This window comes from Stegostoma tigrinum, chromosome 4 (genome assembly GCF_030684315.1).
Source record: "Stegostoma tigrinum isolate sSteTig4 chromosome 4, sSteTig4.hap1, whole genome shotgun sequence".
Taxonomy (NCBI): domain Eukaryota; kingdom Metazoa; phylum Chordata; class Chondrichthyes; order Orectolobiformes; family Stegostomatidae; genus Stegostoma; species Stegostoma tigrinum.
Window position 1 is genome coordinate 127,966,329 of NC_081357.1, and position 21,437 is coordinate 127,987,765.

Here is a 21,437-nt window from a genome sequence, read left to right on the forward strand (position 1 = left end):
CTCTTTCTTGGTTAATATCCATGGACTGTTATCCACGGCATGGAAGGAAAACCACTTACTAGGTAATGAGAAGAGGATTCTGTCATAACCAAAATGTAGTTTATTGCAAAATGGCAATTGGGTATTAGTTATGTTGATATGATAGATATTGTTATGAAGTCTACAAGGAGATATATAAGATTCAGAGTTGTTCTGCTTTTTCCACTCAAGCCTTAGAGGCATCAACAGATTAAGTGGAGGTTAAGTAGCTGCTACTTCACTCTCAGATTTTTTAAATCATATTTTCTTTTGACCATCTGCCAGCGAGGGAGAAGTAAACCAAAAGTAAACCATCATAGCCATCCTCAGAGCAGCTATGAGTCGTGTGAGACGAGCCTGCAGGTAATTGTGCGTGTGTCAGCAGCAGGGCAATGGGTGTCTTCAGGTTGACAGAGCAGCACCTGTCAGTCCAGGTGATATTTAACGGGGATGGAAGTGCAGCCGTTGGTTTATATATCTGAAGACGTCAGAGCTTTGTATTAATTTCTTTGGGCGGAGAAGAGCAAGCCATTACAGAATTTTCCGGGGTGATTGGACCTCAGAAGCAGCCGCTGCTATGTCAGTGGAGGCTACATCAGTGAGGTAGGCCCGGCAGTGAAAGATGGCATCTGAGGGCATCATTGTTGGTTGGGTCCAGCACTGGTGGCAGAGAGCAGTGGTGGAAGGGCATCACGGTGGCATTGAGGTGGGCTACAGTGAGAGACACAACTCTGACATTGGTGGCTCTGGAATAGGCAGTGGTGAGGCGGTGGTGATTCTGAGCTGGCTCAGAACTCAGACGTCAATGGACTTCTCTTTAAGCTCTATCTTTTCATTTTCTTCTTGTTCTTAAAACAATCAAAATGGTGTTGTATCAATGTGATGAATGTGTTTTATTGTATTTCACACTAAAATACATGTGACAATAAAATCATTCATTCTCTAAAGCAGTTTTAAGCATTGACCCTTTCGGAATTATTACATGAAACAGCAATATGCATCATCGATGTTAAATTTAACTGCTGCTCGCAATGACTTTCAGTTGATAATCGCATCTCTGTGTTTTCCTCATAATTAATAAGAAATTATTAATTTACTTCACAGTACAAATAAATTTTGACAGGATGTTGGAAGTATAAGTACTAATATCACCCAACCTGGTGATCTGGTTGGTTAAAATAATTTGGCCTGTCACCTTTAGGACTAAATATTTAATGACTCTAAGAGCATTTTTAGCAAGGGGTTGGAAAAGGAGCTGAAGATTTATCCCATTTTCCCTTTAGGGGAATTTTTTTGATCATATATTGTGCTCAGTTAGTTACAATGGTGAAGACAAAAAGAAAATAACAGAGGCCCAGAATAGAATAAGGAAAGCTAACAGGGAAAATTGAGAAATAAATTCAAAATACTGTAAATAATGATGTATTTTATGAGTATGTGAGTATTTGTATACTCTCTGGGAGCATAATATAAAATAATTAGTTGAAGGAAATTGAGGAGAAGTTTTATTTCACGCAGAAAGTTGTAATTGTTGGGAACTCAGTACGTGAAAAAGTGATGAAGCAAGAAAGTCTCATCACATTTAGAAAATTGGCTTGACCTCTAGGGCTACAGATCAAGAGCTGGACAGTAAGATTTGGCTTGAAAGTTCTTCTTCTGGCTAACATACATAAAATAGACTGTGCTACAGTCATCTGTCCTATAAATATTTAATGTTGCAATGTGGCTAACAACTGTATATCGCTGCAAGTGAAATAGTTTAAAAACTATATGTGATATCTGAGTGAGCGGAGAGGATCCACAGAATCCCTACAGTGTGGAATCAGGCCATTTGGCCCATTGAGTCCTCACTGATCCTCCAAAGAGCATCCGGTTCGGATCCTCCCGCATCCTTGTAGCCCTGCATTTCCCCTGGCTAATCCAGCTTGCCAACACACCCCTTGAGACAATGGGGAAATTTACTATGACAACCCACTACCCTGGACAGTGGGAGGAAACCAGAGAATCCACAGGAAACAGACATAGATATGGGGAGAAACTCCACACAGATGGTTTCCTGAGGCTGGAATCAAACTTGGTGGAGTGAGGTAGCAGTACTGACCCCTGTGCCAATGTGCTGCCCTTTGTCAATCTGTCAATCTGTCAAGCTGATGATTACTAAGTAGATGTAAAGATTTCCAAAATGTTTTGGTTCAGACATTATAATTGTGAAGGTTATCAAAGAGATGTGAATCCTGAACTGGTTAGGAGTGAGATAAGTGATTGGTATGCTAAAGTACTGCACAGACTAGCCTGCCTAGATTGTAGGCTTAAATCTCTAAAGGGGAATTAACTCCTAGCCTGTCGACTCAAAGGTGATAGTGCTGTCTTTGAGCCAAGGCTAACACCTAATATAGCTCCTTATGAGATTGCCCAGTACTGTGTATTGCTTTAACAAATAAACCCTGTTTATCCAAGGTTATTCCTTTTTTATCGGTTATGCTCTATATTTACTTTTGAAATATTAGTGGTCTTGCTGTATGTTTAAAAATCTGTTCTGATTTATATCGGATTTAGAGGCATTGCATTTTGTTTTGATTAGCACTCAAATATTCCTGGATATAGTGCTCACATTAGACTTAAAATAACGACAGTTCTGACCAATCCTTGTTTATGGAAGAGACAATTGGATATAAGTTTAGTGATAATGGGAACTGCAGATGCTGGAGAATCCAAGATAACAAAGTGTGGAGCTGGATGAACACAGCAGGCCAAGCAGCATCTCAGGAGCACAAAAGCTTTTGTGCTCCTGAGATGCTGCTTGGCCTGCTGCATTCATCCAGCTCCACACTCGGATAGAAGTTTAGGAAGGTTTGGATATCACCCTTATTGTACCTCCTGGAAGGCAAGCAGACTTTGATGTTGTAGTGCTCACCATGTTATGAATTTAGTTTACAGAACATTAGTGTACTCATCATCAACCTATACTCTTTGGTAGAGAACAATAAGAATTTTAGGAATTAGGAACCCTAATCGACCCTTAGCTCCTATTGAGCCTAGTTTAAGGTTGACCCCTTCTCAGTCCTCCTAAAATTTGATCTTGAGATCTACTGCTTAATTTGATCAGTCTCTGACAGGGTTTATCCACACTGTTGTCTAAAACATCAAGCAGTTGGCAACTCAACTGTTCTCTTAAAGATGGCCTATAGCTCATGATTTCAGTGTAATATGTTATTTTCAATTGTTTTATAAAAGCAACAATTAGTTGGAACCATGCCCATGATGTTTTGCTTGAGTGACAAGATTATCATTCACTGACATTATGCTAGGAGTAAAAACAGACATTTTCCAGGATTACTGTTACAAAATGCATTCATCGAATGTGGATGTTTGCAAGGTCAGCATTTATTGTCCATAATTACTAGAATATATAAATAGGACAGTGAGAAAATAAATACTGATGAAGGAATTACACAGATAAAGTGACATTCATAATCAAAAGAAATCCCAAGGAACTTTAAGTGAACTTCTTGAGGAAAAGAGTGTAAGATTCAACAAAATGCATTCAGATTCAGAACTGCATGTTTTGTTAAAACATGGATTCTCTTATTCATTCCCCTTCTAGATTCCCTCTGCTAGTACATTTTGTGTAAGGTAGCCTTAAGCAGACAAGATGTACAATATTTTTTTCAGTGCAATGCACCTCTCCACTTCTTATAAAATGAGGCATATTGCATGCTTCAGTGCTTTGTTTCTTAACAAAAGCAAGCAATAAACTTAAAAATAATGGGACATTCAACTTCAACATTAATACTAGTACGCATTGTAACTTACCATCAATTCTGCAATACACTGTGTCATGTATGATGATACATAAGATTTATTCACCAACAGAAAAAAGTTTACTGCTTCACAATTGCTTAAGTATAGAGAATGTTTTCTCTTAAGAGTAAGTAGGATGTCACCTGACGTCAGGTGTTGCATCACTGGACTCACATTTATTATCTGAGGTGTCAACATCTGTATCAAATTCAATGCTTACAGCTACAGCAGCACATATACTGAAATTGGAGCAAAGCAGAGAAGATTATCATGGTCCCTGTGCAAGGGTAATACACAAATTTGTGAGGTGTTGTATATTTTTAGGGTCCTCTTGTGTCACAGTGATAGCCTCCCTACTCCTGGACCAGGAAATGTAATAACATCTCTGAAAAGGATGATTAGAAAAAATAGTTTTTTTTTCACAGATGTTGCTTTTAGTGTTTTGAAAATGACATTGTGATGATTTGTGAACTGAGCTTAGCAGCGATCATTGAGCATTTTGCTTTCCTCACTGCAAATGGGTGTGTAGGTGTAACCTGCTTTCCAACATTTGGCAAGTACTTTGTCTCCTAACTTGTATTGTGTTAGCTTGTGTCCTGAGCTCGAATCTTGCTCTGTTGCATCGCTCCGCCCCACAGATCTCCTTCCTGAGTCCTAATGATGAAAAGCTACGTAACTTCTCTTCAGTCGGAAAACGTTAGAACACATCCTGCCCCTCACTTTGTAATGTCTTCCTGCACCTGCTCCAGTCAAAATTTATCTCTGCTTTAACAGACACAGTCAGGCTTTAAATATTGCAGTAAAAACCAAAAAAACTGCAGATGCTGTAAATCAGCAACAAAAACAAAGTTGCTGGAAAAGTTCAGCAGGTCTGGCAGCATCTGTGAAGGAAAAAACAGAGTTAATGTTTCGGGTCCGGTGACCCTTCCTCAGAACGGTCCCTTCAGTTCTGATGAAGGGTCACTGGACCCGAAACGTTAACTCTGTGTTTTCCTTCACAGATGTTCCAGACCTGCTGAGCTTTTCCAGCAACTTTGTTTTTGTTGAAATATTGCAGGCCAGCTTGGTCTCTTGCTAGTCCCTTATGAGACTGTATCATCTGCTCAGGTGTGCAGTACTCAACAACAGGCGTAGCTATGGCTCTATTCTACAATTACGTATACTGTCAAAATCGGAAGTAATAGGTTTAGTTGAACTGAGCATCATACTTCTCATATTTCTTTTTAGAATCAGAGAATCCCTACAGAGTGGAAACAGGCCCTTTGGCCCAACAAGTCCACACCGAACCTCAGAAGCATCCCACCCAGACCCATCCCCCTGTAACCCACCTAAAGTACACATCCCTGAATACTATGGACAACTTAGCATGGCCAATCCATCTACCCTGCACATCTTTGGACTGCAGGGGAAATCCGGAGGAGCAAACCCCATGCAGACATGGGAAGAATGTGCAAACTCCACTCAGACTGTTGCCCGAGGGTGGAATCAAACCTCAGTCCCTGGCGCTGTGAGGCTGCAGCGCTAACCACTGAGCCACCGTGCTGTTCGGAGGTGATCCAAACATTTCCTGAAGCATAGCTGATTGTCAATTCACAAGAGCTGATATAAGTAATTTTGACATTGTGCCATACATGTCCTTCCTGCCAGTTGTCGAAAAACTGGTCGGAAATTGATCCTGACAAAGCTATGGTAAGAAACACAAACAGTCACAGGAATAGAATAAAATATTTGCCGAACGTTAGGTAATGTTGTGCAGATTGTTTACCGATTCAGAATTACTAATTATACATAGAACACAGTACTGTAGAGCACAGAACAGGCACTTCGGCCCATAATGTTGCGTTGACTTATTATCCTATTAAGATCAAACTACCCTGCATTATACTTTCTGAAACATTTCTAATGTTCTAATGAACGCACAAACAATGTTTGTGCTTGGCAGTGGATATTATTACTTATCAAAACAACCATTTCTTGCTTTAAAATTATCCTCAGCCATCAACATTAGCTTTCTACTAAAATACTTCACAATGTCCTGATATTGTCCTAAAGTGATAATTATTGAACTAAATAACAAAAGAAATTATAAGAATGCCAACACATTCTTTCGCTGATTTGCTGTATTATTAACATGGTATCTACAGTGTGACAACAGAATTAATATAAATATTTGTTTCTGAGATATCTGGACAGCATCTCTGAGCACCCACACAGCAAATCACGTGGTTCGATTTTAACTCTGTCAGTTTTCAATGGATGAGAAGCAATTCAAGTGCAACTCACCTGATATTCTCAAAACGAGATTGGCAGTATTTAAACACTGAGACATCACTTAAATCCTGCCAAAATGTGGCCAAAATATTGCAGATTAAAGACTTTTCAATAAAACCATCTCAGTAACAGGATCTGCTGATATGGGAGTCTTGCGAGCAATAACCTTTCTTTGTGAAGGCTAGGATATCACTTCTGTCTCCACTGCCCTCACAGGCAAGTTGTAAAAGAGATCTTCAAGGCATTTTCCTGGGGTCTTTTGGCCTGGACCTACTTCGCCGCAATGTTCCCACTTTGGCCACTGAGTCAAACTGCAATCAAGCTTAATAATGTCAACAAGTCCCAACAAGCCAATATAAGAATAACCCCTAAAATTTCATTCCCCAAATGTCACTCCACAAGAACAAATCACCATGGCAGCTCATCAGCACATTTTAAAAATAATAGGTCGGTTAGTATTATTTATAAAATAATGGATCTAAAATTTAACATACCACAGCAATTTCACAGTAGGTGCAAAATTCTCAAGGAAGTGAGGTATTCTGTCACAGAACTTTAGAAAAATTACAAGCAGGGTCAAACAAGGAGTTTAAAGTTGGACGTGTAACCAGAGGTTTGATCACATGATCTCCCTCCTCCATTAACCTCACCTAGCCAAATAGACTTTTCCATCTTCAATATTTGAGTACCAAGAAACTATAAAACACAAAACACACATTTCTTTCTCCACGATTAGCATTATCCTGGAAGATTAGTCTTTAATTCCTGATAATTCTATGGGTTTCCCAGAATAGTTCAGTTTATGGTTCTCACATTTCCTTATACAGAATCACAAATATTCATAAATATATTGTGCATGTAGCCTACGTGTGATTAGACGGCAGTGAGCAGACAGCCCAAGCAGTAAAAGAGAAGAAAATAAGTTCAAAGTATCACCAAAGGAAGAGAATAAACTTACAAATTATTTGGTGGTTAAATTGATAGGGCTAAAGTTTATTTTTCTCACCAGCTACAAAGACTAAAAAGAAACAAAGTACACATAGACAATACTGCACAAGTAAATTCCCAAATGTTCATAATTAAACATGTCTTTATTTAAATAATCAGCATGAACTTCTTGGCATTGTTTTTACAATCGGATATGTATTTATGGAACCAGAAATTGGAACACTTTGATATTAAATACCTTGAACCTGTTAACTTTGGCATGAGCTAAGGGTTTTATAGACGCGATGCTGTGTAACCACCAATCTCCTTCAATCCCCTTGTCCCTAATTCCTAAAAACCACAAAGAGACATGTTTCTTTTTTTTTGCTTTCCATTATTTCTAATGAAAGTTGCAGAGAATACTGTGCAACTTTAGCCCAAAATGAAACATGATCTTGAAGTGTCTCAAGGACCAGAAGTTTTTTCAGAAAACATTGCTTAAGTCTTGTGTTCACTGCTGTTTCAGCGAGGCCAATTAGACTTGATGGGGCATTTTAGAAAGCTGTCGCCAAGGCTTGCTCAGGAATAGCAAACAAGGCTCAAAGTAAATAAACGAATGGGTAAGTGTGGCACATCCTTGAAGTCTCTTGCCTTGAGTCCCCCTCCCTGAGACTGCAATTGCTGAAGTAGTGAACTGAGAACAGGTTAATTCGATTTGACATGAGTTAACAGCAGTAATTACAAGCAAGCAATTAATCAGGGGAAGTCTCCAAACACAAGGAGAACAAATAAACAGACAGTGCTCCCTGATCCATTTCACCTTTCAGATCAGGACATGGTCCAGGTGTCATGCTGAGGTGGGGCCAGCCAGTCTTGCCTACTTTCTCTGGGGAACAAAAGCAACTTCTCACCCATTCATCCTTCCTCCCCTCATGGGGTCCTTCATTGTTGCGAAAAGCTGTTGGAAGCTGGGGACAATGTCATTGCTCAGTGAATGAAATCATTAGGTCATTCAATTTAAAAATATAATCCAATGAATCAACCTTTAAGAAAAAGAATGTCAGTTTTTGTTTGAGTTGTTTCAGCTGAAATATCCTTATTAAACTGGTTACACATAAATAACTATATCAGCCCAGTTCGTCCCCTCCCCCCACTGCATCACACAACCAGCCCAGCTCATCCCCTCTCCCCACTGCATCCCAAAACCAGCCCAGCCTGTCTCTGCCTCCCTAACCTGCTCTTCCTCTCACCCCTCCCTTCCTCCCACCCCAAGCCGCACCTCCATTTCCTACCTACTAACCTCATCCCACCTCCTTGACGTGTCCGTCTTCCCTGGACTGACCTATCCCCTCCCTTCCTCCCCACCTATACTCTCCTCTCCACCTATCTTCTTTTCTCTCCATCTTCAGTCCGCCTCCCCCTCGTTCCATATTTATTCCAGAACCCTCACCCCATCCCCCTCTCTGATGAAGGGTCTAGGCCCGAAACATCAGCTTTTGTGCTCCTGAGATGCTGCTTGGCCTGCTGTGTTCATCCAGCTCCACACTTTGTTATCTTGGATTCTCCAGCATCTGCAGTTCCCATTATCTCTTACATAAAGTATTGTTGTGTTTCATTGCCTTAGAAAGCGGAAAAAAATGCTCCTACTAGCCTTTGGCCATCAGTAGTAGATTTCATATGTGAATGATTCTTACAACACATCTTAATAATTTTTACAAGTCTTTATAATATAAAATAAAGTAAATATTTGCATTTGTATAGCATCTTTAATGACCTCAGGTTGTCGCAAGATACTCTAAACATAGGAACTAATTTAGAAATGTTGTAAAGTAGGAAACTTGTCAGCCAATCTGCAGACAAGAATTCCCCAAATAGTATACAGTAAAAATTAATTGATGTGTTTTCAGTAGTCACACAACACCAGGTTGTGTTCTAACAGGTTTACTCAAAATCACAAACTTTTGGAGCTCTTCTCTGAAAGTTTGTGATTTCAAATAAACCTGTTGGACCATAACCTGGTATAACAAGGTACAGAGCTGGATGAACACAGCAAGCCAAGCAGCTGATGCTGCTTGTCCTGCTGCGTTCATCCAGCTCTACACCTTGTTATCTCAGATTCTCCAGCATCGGCAGTTCCTCCTACCTCTGGGCCATAACCTGGTGTTGTGTGACTTCTGAACTTGTCTACCCCAATCCAACACCAGCACCTCCACATCATTGATGTATTTAACAGAGTTGTTTGTGGGATGGGATAACAGAGGGACTGGTAGACTGCTCCACTGTCTCTTTGAAATATTGCCGTGGGTTATGAGCACCTGAAGGGACAAGGGAGGGTCTCAGTTTAAAAGGTTATCCAAAAGTCTGACAGTGCAACATTCAAGGTTCTGAAGTGCACCACATAATCTTCTAACTAAGAGAAGAGATGCTCACATTGAGATGAAAACAGTCAGAGCAGAAGTAAATGACTGATTTAATAGGGTTGTGAAGTGTTATACAGGGTACATTTTATGAATTCACATATTCAGCTTCATCAAAAATGGTCAGATGCCAGTACTCATTTCCAAAATGAAGCTCACTACACTGCAAAGCTGAAGGGTTGCCTGGATCTGTCTTAGACTAATATACTATGCACCCGTTGTATCCCCCAATACACTTCATCATTTTTTTTGTTCCATTCTGCAACATTATACTTACATATTTATGTAAGAATAAATAACATTCATTAACAACAATGTCATAGAACATAGAACATTACAGCACAGTACAGGCCCTTCGGCCCTCGATGTTGTGCCGACCTGTCATACCGATCTCAAGCCCATCTAACCTATACTATTCCATGTACGTCCATATGCTTATCCAATGACGACTTAAATGTACCTAAAGTTGGCGAATCTACTACCGTTGCAGGCAAAGCGTTCCATTCCCTTACTACTCTCTGAGTAAAGTCATTGTTTGATAAAACTCATCAATGTTATCTAAGTTAATGGGTATAATAAACATTGTTACAAAAACCATGAAGGAATCCAAGATGATAGCTTCATCTCCTTCAAGATCCAAACTTATTCACCAGTTCAAGCCCATACTACATTACAAAATTGGGTGTTGTTTCTTCTACTTCTCAACATTAACGCTTCAAAATAGCCCCCCCTGTGTTTACCCTGACTTACATTCATTCACTACTGCAACCTTTATCCATTCCTTCACTGTCTCTGGATTTAACTATGTGAAAACAATGGTTCCCTCACCAGAAATTTAGTCATGCGGTTCAGATAAACCACAAAATACAGACCACTAAAAATACAGACATTAGCGACTAAACTTTGTAGTATAAATCCAGGCCAAAGTTTCAATATTATTCTAAGGGAGTGCTGTATCCTTGGTTTATCATCTTGCAGGTAGAGTGTAAAACAAGGTCCTGACTGACCTCTCAGCTGAGTGTAAATAATGCAATGGCCATTGAAATCCTTTCTGGAGGACCTTCCATATCTTGACTCTTCCATATCTACAGCTTTCTCCCAGGCTTTAATGTTAATGTGGTCTCCTTTCCATTTTCCCTTAACTTCTGTCAAAATCGTTTTAACCCTATTAGCTGCAATTATTTCCTGCACCTCTCCAGCAGCTTTACTTCTTATAAAAGTCGGCTCAAAACCTACAACTTTGATACTACCTATAGCCATTCCCTCTAACCTTCCTCTCATTACTACTTGCTACCTAATCATTGGCTTTTTGGTATTTGAGATATTTTACAATTTTAGAATTAATAAAAATTGTCTTGTTTGCCCCTTCTTGTCACTGCAGTCATTACTATCATCTGAAGTTACACTAAACTATCTTATCACAAGTCTGTAAATTCAGATTTTAAATTTATCTTTGAATACATAGTCATAGTCACAAATTTAGAAGGGGCAAGGATAGTGGCCCTGAGAAACTGATTGCACAGGAGAGCTGTTAGAGGCTGATTGTGTAGGAAATGTATTAGACACACAACCCATCCAGTGGGTTGTTTAGAAATACTAGTACTAGGCATGAGCAAATGTTCAACAGAATCTTATACTCACTGATGTTTCTGTGTAGATTAAACAAGGTTGTAATCACAGAAGTGTTACAGTGCAGAAGGAAGCCATTCAGCCCATTGTACCTGCCCTAACTGTTAAATTAGCATCATAATCTAGTTTCAATCTTATTTTGTTAACCCACATTCTCAGCTTCATCAAGAAGAGTCAGAAAATCACAAAGGGCCAATAGGCCTTCAACCTGAATAGCCATATAGGGCAATACTCATTTCCATAGCTTTTCCCCAACAACCTTGCACATTATTTTAATCTAAATAACCATCCAAGGCCCTCTGGAATTCCTCAATAGTAGTCTTCATTTTCTTCATATTATTACATGGAAATTTAAATGCCAAAAGAATGTAATTCACAAAGCAAGTAATTAATTTGAAAAATATCCAAGCCAATGTTAAACTGCATCTTATTGTTGGAAACAATGATCAGAATATTTAATGTTGTTGAGCTCATAAGGTTTACAAAGCGACTGTATAAAACAAACAACCGTGGATGCTGGAAATCTGAAAACAAAGCAGAAATTGCAGGAGAAACTCAACAAGTTTGATAGCATCTGTGGAGAAGAAGCAGAATTAATACTTTGAATCCAGTGATCCTTCCTTAGACAGTTTGAGGAAGGGTCACTAGAATGGAAACATTCACCCAGTTTCTCTTTGCCCAGGTGGTACCAGACTTGTTGAGTTTCTCAAACAATTTCTGCTTTTATTTCAGATTTCCAGCATCTAAAGTTCCATGTTTTAGTTTAGGGATTTCAATTAAGCTTTGAACATCAGTGATATGCAATAAATAACATGTCAGGTTTTATGTATGAGCAAGAATTTATTTTAAAAGTTTAGTTTTAAAATGTCTGCAGTCACATATCTGCTTTAATTTCTCTTCCTCTGCAACAGCACTCAGCACAGAGGACAATCAGTGGATACAATCACATATGGAATAATCAAACAGAACACTCAGCTTGCTAGAGAATTCATTGTTAAGATATTTGCATAATTTACTGGATATGTATTACATAAAACACTAAGCGTGCAAGTTGAACATTATGAGACAATTCATTAGCCTCACACTTACGTCAGAAAGTCTTGACCACTACCAGTGCATTTCAGGCTTTTAAGTGCACACAGCATATGAAACTTGGGCTTCTGATGTTTCATATCAATGGTTCGAAGATAGAGCACAATGTGCCTTTCCTGTATGAAATCTAATGGAAGACACACCCTCATGAGGATTCTAAGGTATAATGTTTGGACCTTAAGGTATTCCTAAGTAGACCCTTGATGCCAGTGAATTAGCATTATTTGCTTCCTCCCAGCTGTATTAATACTGTAGCCTAAGGCAGAAACAGTTTGAAACTGCAATCTGGACGGGTAGAAGCTAGAATTGGTCAATAAGACCCTGATAACAACTAGATCTATTTTTACACCACCATCTTTTATTTGACAACCACCAGAATGTCTAACTAACAGCTGGACAATTGATTTGACACCCAGAGTTAATTTTATAGATACATTTACCAGATCACAGCTAAAAGGAGAGAATGGAGCAAGTAGGTTCATGACTGTTAGCTTTCTAACCCTTCCTATCAGAAACAATGAATAGATTTTGCAGAAGAAGCTGATCTGAAAAATACTCATTAACTACCAAAATAAATTGCCTACGGCCATCATAACATAAAAAGTAAACTTAATATCTCAAAAGCTGAAAATTTCTTCTACTTAATCAGTGAATATAATCTGAATTTTTGAATTTTTTTTGTCATTGCCATTCATTAAAGAAAGTGGTTTTACTGAAGAAATTAGACTTTCTGGTTTAACATTGTAACAATTTCTTTCTCTCGCAATGTTGTAATATCAATAATATCTGTGGTTTGTATCATAAGTCAAATCAGATTCACGGCTATCAGACATTGAAAACTAAAACTGCAGTACTTCAAAATTTATGAAGTGAAATTACTGCTCAGCATCCTATGTATATTCAAAAGAATTCTCAAAAGTGAAAAATTACAGAAACAGTCAACAAAACCAAAAGAAACAGGAATAAGAGTAGGACATTCGGCCCTTCAAGCCCATTCAACATTCAACAGGACCATGGTTGAAATGACATTGCTTACATGCACTTTCCTGCATTTTTGTGCCACTACCCATAACAGTCATTTGGTGATAGACAACTTGAATAATGCTGAAGAGAGAGATATGTTGCTGAAATTTTTCGTATTGTATTCATCAGGTCAGTGGAAAAATGCCAAATTTCAAACGATCACAACAATTCATATCACATGAGGAAAGGGTGTTCATTCGTTAGCAAGTCAATTTTGGTCAGCTGAGGCATTCAACGAAGAAAGTGAAAGTAAACTTCCAAGTTCTGAAATAATTCAAAAATGTTGCAAGGCTTGTAGATATTAATTTTGTTTACAGAGAATGTGTCCCCTTGTATGTGTATGTATGTCATTTATAGCAAGTGTAAATGAAATATGCCACAGGTTTGACTGTTGATCTGAAATTGGCTGTTGGTGAGGCTATTAATTAACCCAGGACTTTTCAGCAAATGATATCCAAACATGGAATCACATCTCATAGGAGAAATTTTCTTTTCAGCTTTGTAAGTGTGAGCTGGTTGAATCCAGTCTGTATTCTGCTCATTCTAAGCAACTGAAGGATAATGTAAGTTGACTCATTGAACCAATTGATGGAACATACCTGCCGTTGTGCTGGCACTGAAGCTCATACATGATGGTGCTCAATTGTGTGAAAAACAAAACTTTTTTTGGATTGTTTTTTATTTGTTCAGAGGATGTGAAAGAATATGGGTTTTGCTGGCTGATCCAGCATTCACTACCCATCCCTAGCTGCCTAGAAAAAGTGGTTCTTCTTGAACCACAGCAGGCTATTTAGTGTAGGTAAGGTCACAACGCTGTTAGGGTGGGCCATGTGACCCAGTGACAATATGAAAAAGGCAATATATCCTAAGTCAGAATGGGAAGTGACTTGGAGAAAACAATTACAGGTGGTGGAGCTTCCAAATATCTGCTTTACTTATCCTTCAAAATGGCAAACATCGTGGGATTAGGAACTACCAAAGGAGGCTTGGTGACTTTGATTTGGTTTGATTTGATTTTGATTTGATTTGATTTACTAGTGCCACATGTACCAAGATACAGTGAAAAATATTGTTTTACTGGCTAACCAGAAAAATCATACCTTATATAAATGCATCAGGGTGAAGGGACTGAGGGCATTCTGGCAGTTTGCCCAGGATATGAAAATAGGTGGACAGGCATGTAGTACTGAGAAGGTGGGGAGTCTGCAGAAAAAATTCGACACTTTAGGAGAGTGGTCCAGGAAATGGCTGATGAAATTCAACGTGCGCAAGTGCGAGGTGTTGCACTTTGGAAAAAAGAATACAGGCATGGATTATTTTCGAAACGGTGAGAAAATCCATAAAGCAGAAGTACAAAGGGATCTGGGAGTGCTAGCCCAGGATTCTCTGAAGGTCAACTTGCAGGTAGAGTCCGTGATTAAGAAAGCAAATGTAATGTTGTTGTTTATCTCAAGAGGGTTGGAATATAAAAGCAGCGATGTGCTTCTGAGGCTTTATAAGGCTCTAGTTAGGCCCCATTTAGAATACTGTGTCCAATTTTGGGCCCCACACCTCAGGAAGGACATACTGGTGCTGGAGCGTGTCCAGCGGATATTCACACGGATGATCCCTGGACTGATAGGTTTAATGTATGATGAACGGCTAAGGATCCTGGGATTGTATTCATTAGAGTTTAGAAGGTTGAGGGGAGATCTAATAGAAACTTACAAGATAACGTATGGCTGAGAAAGGGTGGACGCTGGGATGCTATTTCCATTAGACGGGGAGACTGGGACCCATGGGCACAGCCTTAGAATTAGAGGGGGTAAATTTAAAATGGAAATGAGGAGACATTTCTTCAGCCAGAGAGTGGTGGGCCTGTGGAATTCATTGCCACAGAGCACAGTGGAGGCCGGGACGTTAAATGTCTTCAAGGCAGAGATTTATAAATTCTTGATATGGAACATAGAACATTACAGCACAGTACAGGCCCTTCGGCCCTCAATGTTGTGCCGACCTGTCATACCGATCTCAAGCCCATCTAACCTACACTATTCCATGTACGTCCATATGCTTGTCCAATGATGACTTAAATGTACTTAAAGTTGGCGAATCTACTACCATTGCAGGCAAAGCATTCCATTCCCTTACTACTCTCTGAGTAAAGAAACTACCTCTGACATCTGTCCTATATCTTTCATCCCTCAATTTAAAGCTATGCCCCCTCGTGCTCACCGTCACCATCCTAGGAAAAAGGCTCTCCCTATCCACCCTATCTAACCCTCTGATTGTTTTATATGTTTCAATTAAGTCACCTCTCAACCTTCTTCTCTCTAATGAAAACAGCCTCAAGTCCCTCAGCCTTTCCTCGTAAGACCTTCCCTCCATACCAGGCAACATCCTAGTAAATCTCCTCTGCACCCTTTCCAAAGCTTCCACATCCTTCTTATAATGCGGTGACCAGAACTGTACACAATACTCCAAGTGCGGCCGCACCAGAGTTTTGTACAGCTTCACCATAACCTCTTGGTTCCGGAACTCAATCCCTCTATTAATAAAAGCTAAAACACTGTATGCCTTCTTAACAGCCCTGTCAGCCTGGGTGGCAACTTTCAAGGATCTGTGTACATGGACACCGAGATCTCTCTGCTCATCTACACTACCACTGATCTCACAAGGAATTAAGGGCTACGGGGAGAGTGCAGGGAAGTGGAGTTGAAATGCCCATCAGCCATGATTAAATGGTGGAGTAGACTCGATGGGCTGAATGGCCTTACTTCCACTACTATGTCTTATGGTCTAATGGTCTTATCAGCATAATAAAACAGAATGCATAATACACTGTTACGGCTACAAGGGAAGGTGCAGTGAAAGACCAGCTCCAATATAGGGGAGGCCCATTCCTAAGTCTGGTAACAGCAGGGAAGAAGCTGTTTTTAATTCTGTTTGTAGGTGTTTTCAAACTTCTGCCTGATGGAAGTGGGTGGAAGAGGGTATAACCAGGGTAGGAGGGGTCTTTGACTATGTTGACTGCTTTCCTGAGGTAGTGGGAAATATAAACAGAGGCAATGGAATGAAGACTGGTTTTTGTGATGGACTGGGCTACATTCACAACTCTCTGTAATTTCTTGCAGTCTTCAGCAGAGCAGTTGCCACACCAAGCTGTGATGAATCCAGATTGGATACTTTCTATTTCTGCAGTGCATCTTGCAGAAGGGGCACACTGCTGCCACTGTGCATCCATGGTGAAAGGAATGAATGCTTATGGATGTGGTGCTAATCAAGGTTGTTTTGTCCTTGGTGGTGTCAAGGTGTTGTTTGAGCTACACTCTTTCCAACTCACTAGTCAAGGCCTGAAACATCAGCTTTCCTGCTCCTAAGATGCTGCTAGGCCTGCTGTGTTCATCCAGCTCCATACCTTGTTATCAAGGGACAACAATATACATCCAAGTCAGTGTAGACTTAGAAGTCATGGGTTTCTCATAACAGTGTGATACTTAAGAATTTTGCTTGATGGTCATAAGGGAGTGAGTCACAGGTGAAATTACTTTGTTGAGTGACTAACTGCACCTATTTATGTAAATAATCAGTACTTCATCATACTCCTAATTTGGTCCTTGGCAATCCTGAAAGAACCTTAAGAGCTAGGTTTCACCTCACCCTGGCACTTCTTTTGAAAACAGTGAATGCCCAACTCCAGTGGCTCGCCTTCTTGCTGCTTACCTGCCTGATCCTGATCAGCCTGAAATGTTTTGTAAATGAGAGGGAAATGCCAGGCAGCCTCTCTGACCTTGGTTTCCTGGAATTTTGCTGACAGTTGGAGAAACTACACTAATCCAGAAGACCAGCAGCTTTAGCAGTGAGTGGTGGTCCCGGGAAAGGTGGGGGAACACATTTTGTGGGACACCTGGGTCCAACAGAAGCTGCTGCAGTGCCCCATCCCGCAAAGTCATTCCTACTTTTTACATCTATTCCTTATCAGGATAGAGTTGGTCATCTTGACATGATGACATGCCTGTCAACCCACCCATGACTGTCCAACCAGCACTTGATTAGATTAGATTCCCTACAGTGTAGAAACAGGCCCTTCGGCCCAACAAGTCCTCACTGCCCCTTGAAGCATCCCACCCAGACCCATCCCCTTATAACCCACACACCCCTGAACACTATGGACAATTTAGCATGGCCAATCCACCTAGACTGCACATCTTTGGACTGTGGGAGGAAACCGGAGCACCCAGAGGAAACCCGCACAGACACGGGAAGAACGTGCAAACTCCACACAGACAGTCGTCCGAGATGGGAATCGAACCCGGGTCCCTGGTGCTGTGAGGCTGCAGTGCTAACCACTGAGCCACCGTGCCGCCCTTGTGGAAGTACAGAATGACCAGCCAATCTCGTCCTAAATTAATTTACACTACTACCCCCCTCCATGAAATTGTTTCTCAGATTGAACATTGGGGTCATGGGATACTTTTTAACTGGGAAGATTAGAGGCCAGATTGCCCTGCGAAACTCAGGTACTTAAATTATGCATCACAGAACCCAGATCCTCTCCTGCTCTTGTAGGCTTCGTGTTGTTTAGGCTTTTTAAGTCTGACATGTTGTCAATGACAACTCCCAGGTTAGTGATAGTGTGGGTCTCGGTGATGGTGGTGTTACTCAAGCTGGTCACTATCTGCCACTGAGGTGGTACAAACACTAGCTGCCACAAGTCAATGCTGTATTAGATGACGGTTCTTGTTAACGCTCATGTGACTTTGACTCCACTCATTCTGCTTTTGTCACACACAGTATGTGCTTGGAAAAACGGGATTCTACTACATTACAGCCTTCAACTACAATTTAAACATTAAACAGGAACACGGTTTTGATCATTTATTTTCTTCAATCCTGCTTTATGAGTCACACCATGATGACACCACTCCAGGGTGTTTTGTACCAGAGATAGTAGGAACTGCAGACCCTAGAGAATCCGGGGTAACAAGGTGTAGAGCTGGATGAACACAGCAGGCCAAGCAGCATCAGAGGAGCAGGAAGGCTAATGTTTCGGGCCTAGACCATTCATCAGAAATGGGGGGGGGGGGGGAAGGGGGTTCTGAAATAAATAGGGAGAGAGGGCGAGGTGGATCGAAGATGGATGGAGGAGAAGATAGATGGAGAGGAGACAGACAAGTCAAAAAGGCAGGGATGGAGCCTGTAGAGGTAAATGTAGGTAGGGAGGTAGGGAGGAGATAGGTCAGTGCAGGGAGGACAGACAGGTCAAGGTGGTGGGATGAGGTTAGTGGGAAGGAAATGGGGGTGCGGCTTGAGGTGGGAGGAGGGGGTAGGTGAGAGGAAGAACACGTTAGGGAGGCAGGGATGAGCTGGCTAGTTTTGGGGTGCAGTGGGGGAAGGGGAGATTTTGAAGCTTGTGAAGTCCACATTGATACCATCGGGTTGCAGGGTTCCCAAGCGGAATATGAGTTGCTGTTCCTGCAACCTTCGGGTGGCATCATTGTGGCACTGCAGGAGGCCCAGGATGGACATGTCATCTAAAGAATGGGAGGGGGAGTGGAAATGGTTTGCGACTGGGAGGTGCAGTTGTTTGTTGCAAACTGAGCATAGGTGTTCTGCAAAGCGGTCTCCAAGCCACCACACCCGGCACCTTCTCCTGCAACCACAGGAAGTGCTACACTTGCCCCCACACCTCCTCCCTCATCCCCATCCCAAGCCCCAAGAAGTCTTCCCACATCAAGCAGATGTTCACCTGCACATCTGCCAATGTGGTATACTGCATCCACTGTACCCGTTGTAGCCTCCTCTACATTGGGGAAACCAAGCGGAGGCTTGGGGACCACTTTGCAGAACACCTCCGCTCGGTTTGCAACAACCAACTGCACCTCCCAGTCGTGAACCATTTTAACTCCCCCTCCCATTCCTCAGACGACATGTCCATCCTGGGCCTCCTGCAGTGCCACAACGATGCCACCTGCAGGTTGCAGGAACAGCAACTCATATTCTGCTTGGGAACCCTGCAGCCCAATGGTATCAATGTGGACTTCACAAGCTTCAAAATCTCCCCTGCCCCCACTGCATCCCAAAACCAGCCCAGCTCATCCCTGCCTCCATAACCTGTTCTTCCTCTCACCTATCCCCTCCTCCCACCTCAAGTTGCACCCCCATTTCCTACCTACTAATCTCATCCCGCCCCCTTGACCTGTCCGTCCTCTCTGGACTGACCTATCCACTCCCTACCTCCCCACCTACACGCACGTCTACTGGCTCCATCCCCGCCTCTTTGACTTGTCTGTCTCCTTCTATCTTCTCCTCTATCCATCTTTGATCTGCCTCCCCGTCTCCCTATTTGTTTCAGAACCCCTTCCCCTCCCCGATTTCTGACGAAGGGCCTTGGCCCAAAATGTCGGTTTTCCTGCTCCTCTGATGCTGCTTGGCCTGCTGTGTTCATCCAGCTCCACACCTTATCATCTCACCACTCCAGGGTGATTTTTTTAGGTGTCTATCAATATCACACTGCACAGTTAAAATCAGTTTATATTAATTAGCAATGCTAAATTATCTGTGGCATCCAGGCATGTGCAGTCTAGGTGGTATAGCCCTATTGAGTTATGGGGAAAGGGAGGAATGCTCTTCAGAAGATCGGTACAGACTTGATGGGACAAATGGCGTCCTTTGCACTGTAGGGATTATATAATACCACCCTTCCACCCCCAACTGTCCATCATGATTACTTAAGATCTACTTGCAGATCCTCTTTCAAATGTTTGCACCTTTCTCTTACCCTGGAAGAAAAGTCATGAACAGGCGAGAATAGACTTGAATGGGTGGATGAAGGAACTGTGTTCAAAATGATATGGAAACAGCATTGTTATTCATGATATGGAAACAGCATAGTTATTTCTGATATGGAAACAGCATTGTTATTTCTGATATGGAAACAGCATAGTTATTTATGATTTGGAAACAGCATTGTTATTCATGATATGGAAACAGCATTGTTATTTCTGATATGGAAACAGCATTGTTATTTATGATATGGAAACAGCATTGTTATTTCTGATATGGAAACAGCATTGTTATTCATGATATGGAAACAGCATTGTTATTTCTGATATGGAAACAGCATTGTTATTTATGATATGGAAACAGCATAGTTATTTCTGATATGGAAACAGCATTGTTATTTATGATAAGGAAACAGCATAGTTATTTCTGATATGGAAACAGCATTGTTATTTCTGATATGGAAACAGCATTGTTATTTATGATATGGAAACAGCATTGTTATTTCTGATATGGAAACAGCATTGTTATTCATGATATGGAAACAGCATTGTTATTTCTGATATGGAAACAGCATTGTTATTCATGATATGGAAACAGCATTGTTATTTCTGATATGGAAACAGCATTGTTATTTATGATATGGAAACAGCATTGTTATTTATGATATGGAAACAGCATAGTTATTTCTGATATGGAAACAGCATTGTTATTCATGATATGGAAACAGCATAGTTATTTCTGATATGGAAACAGCATTGTTATTTATGATATGGAAACAGCATTGTTATTCATGATATGGAAACAGCATTGTTATTTCTGATATGGAAACAGCATTGTTATTTCTGATATGGAAACAGCATAGTTATTTATGATTTGGAAACAGCATTGTAATTTCTGATATGGAAACAGCATTGTTATTCATGATATGGAAACAGCATTGTTATTTATGATATGGAAACAGCATTGTTATTTCTGATATGGAAACAGCATTGTTATTTATGATATGGAAACAGCATTGTTATTCATGATATGGAAACAACATTGTTATTTATGATAAGGAAACAACATAGTTATTTCTGATATGGAAACAACATTGTTATTTCTGATATGGAAACAGCATTGTTATTTATGATATGGAAACAGCATTGTTATTTCTGATATGGAAACAGCATTGTTATTCATGATATGGAAACAGCATTGTTATTTCTGATATGGAAACAGCATTGTTATTTCTGATATGGAAACAGCATTGTTATTCATGATATGGAAACAGCATTGTTATTTATGATATGGAAACAGCATTGTTATTTCTGATATGGAAACAGCATTGTTATTCATGATATGGAAACAGCATAGTTATTTCTGATATGGAAACAGCATTGTTATTTCTGATATGGAAACAGCATTGTTATTTATGGTATGGAAACAGCATAGTTATTTCTGATATGGAAACAGCATAGTTATTTATGATATGGAAACAGCATTGTTATTTCT

The 21,437-nt window shown here is 40.5% G+C and overlaps 1 non-coding gene across 1 annotated transcript; it reads left to right on the forward strand.

Moving 5' to 3' along the window:
* Positions 1–4,031: 4,031 nt before the first annotated feature.
* On the forward strand, positions 4,032–4,141 carry LOC125452986 (U6 spliceosomal RNA). The gene has a single exon (XR_007247654.1). It is a non-coding gene; the product is annotated as a U6 spliceosomal RNA (small nuclear RNA).
* Positions 4,142–21,437: the final 17,296 nt, after the last annotated feature.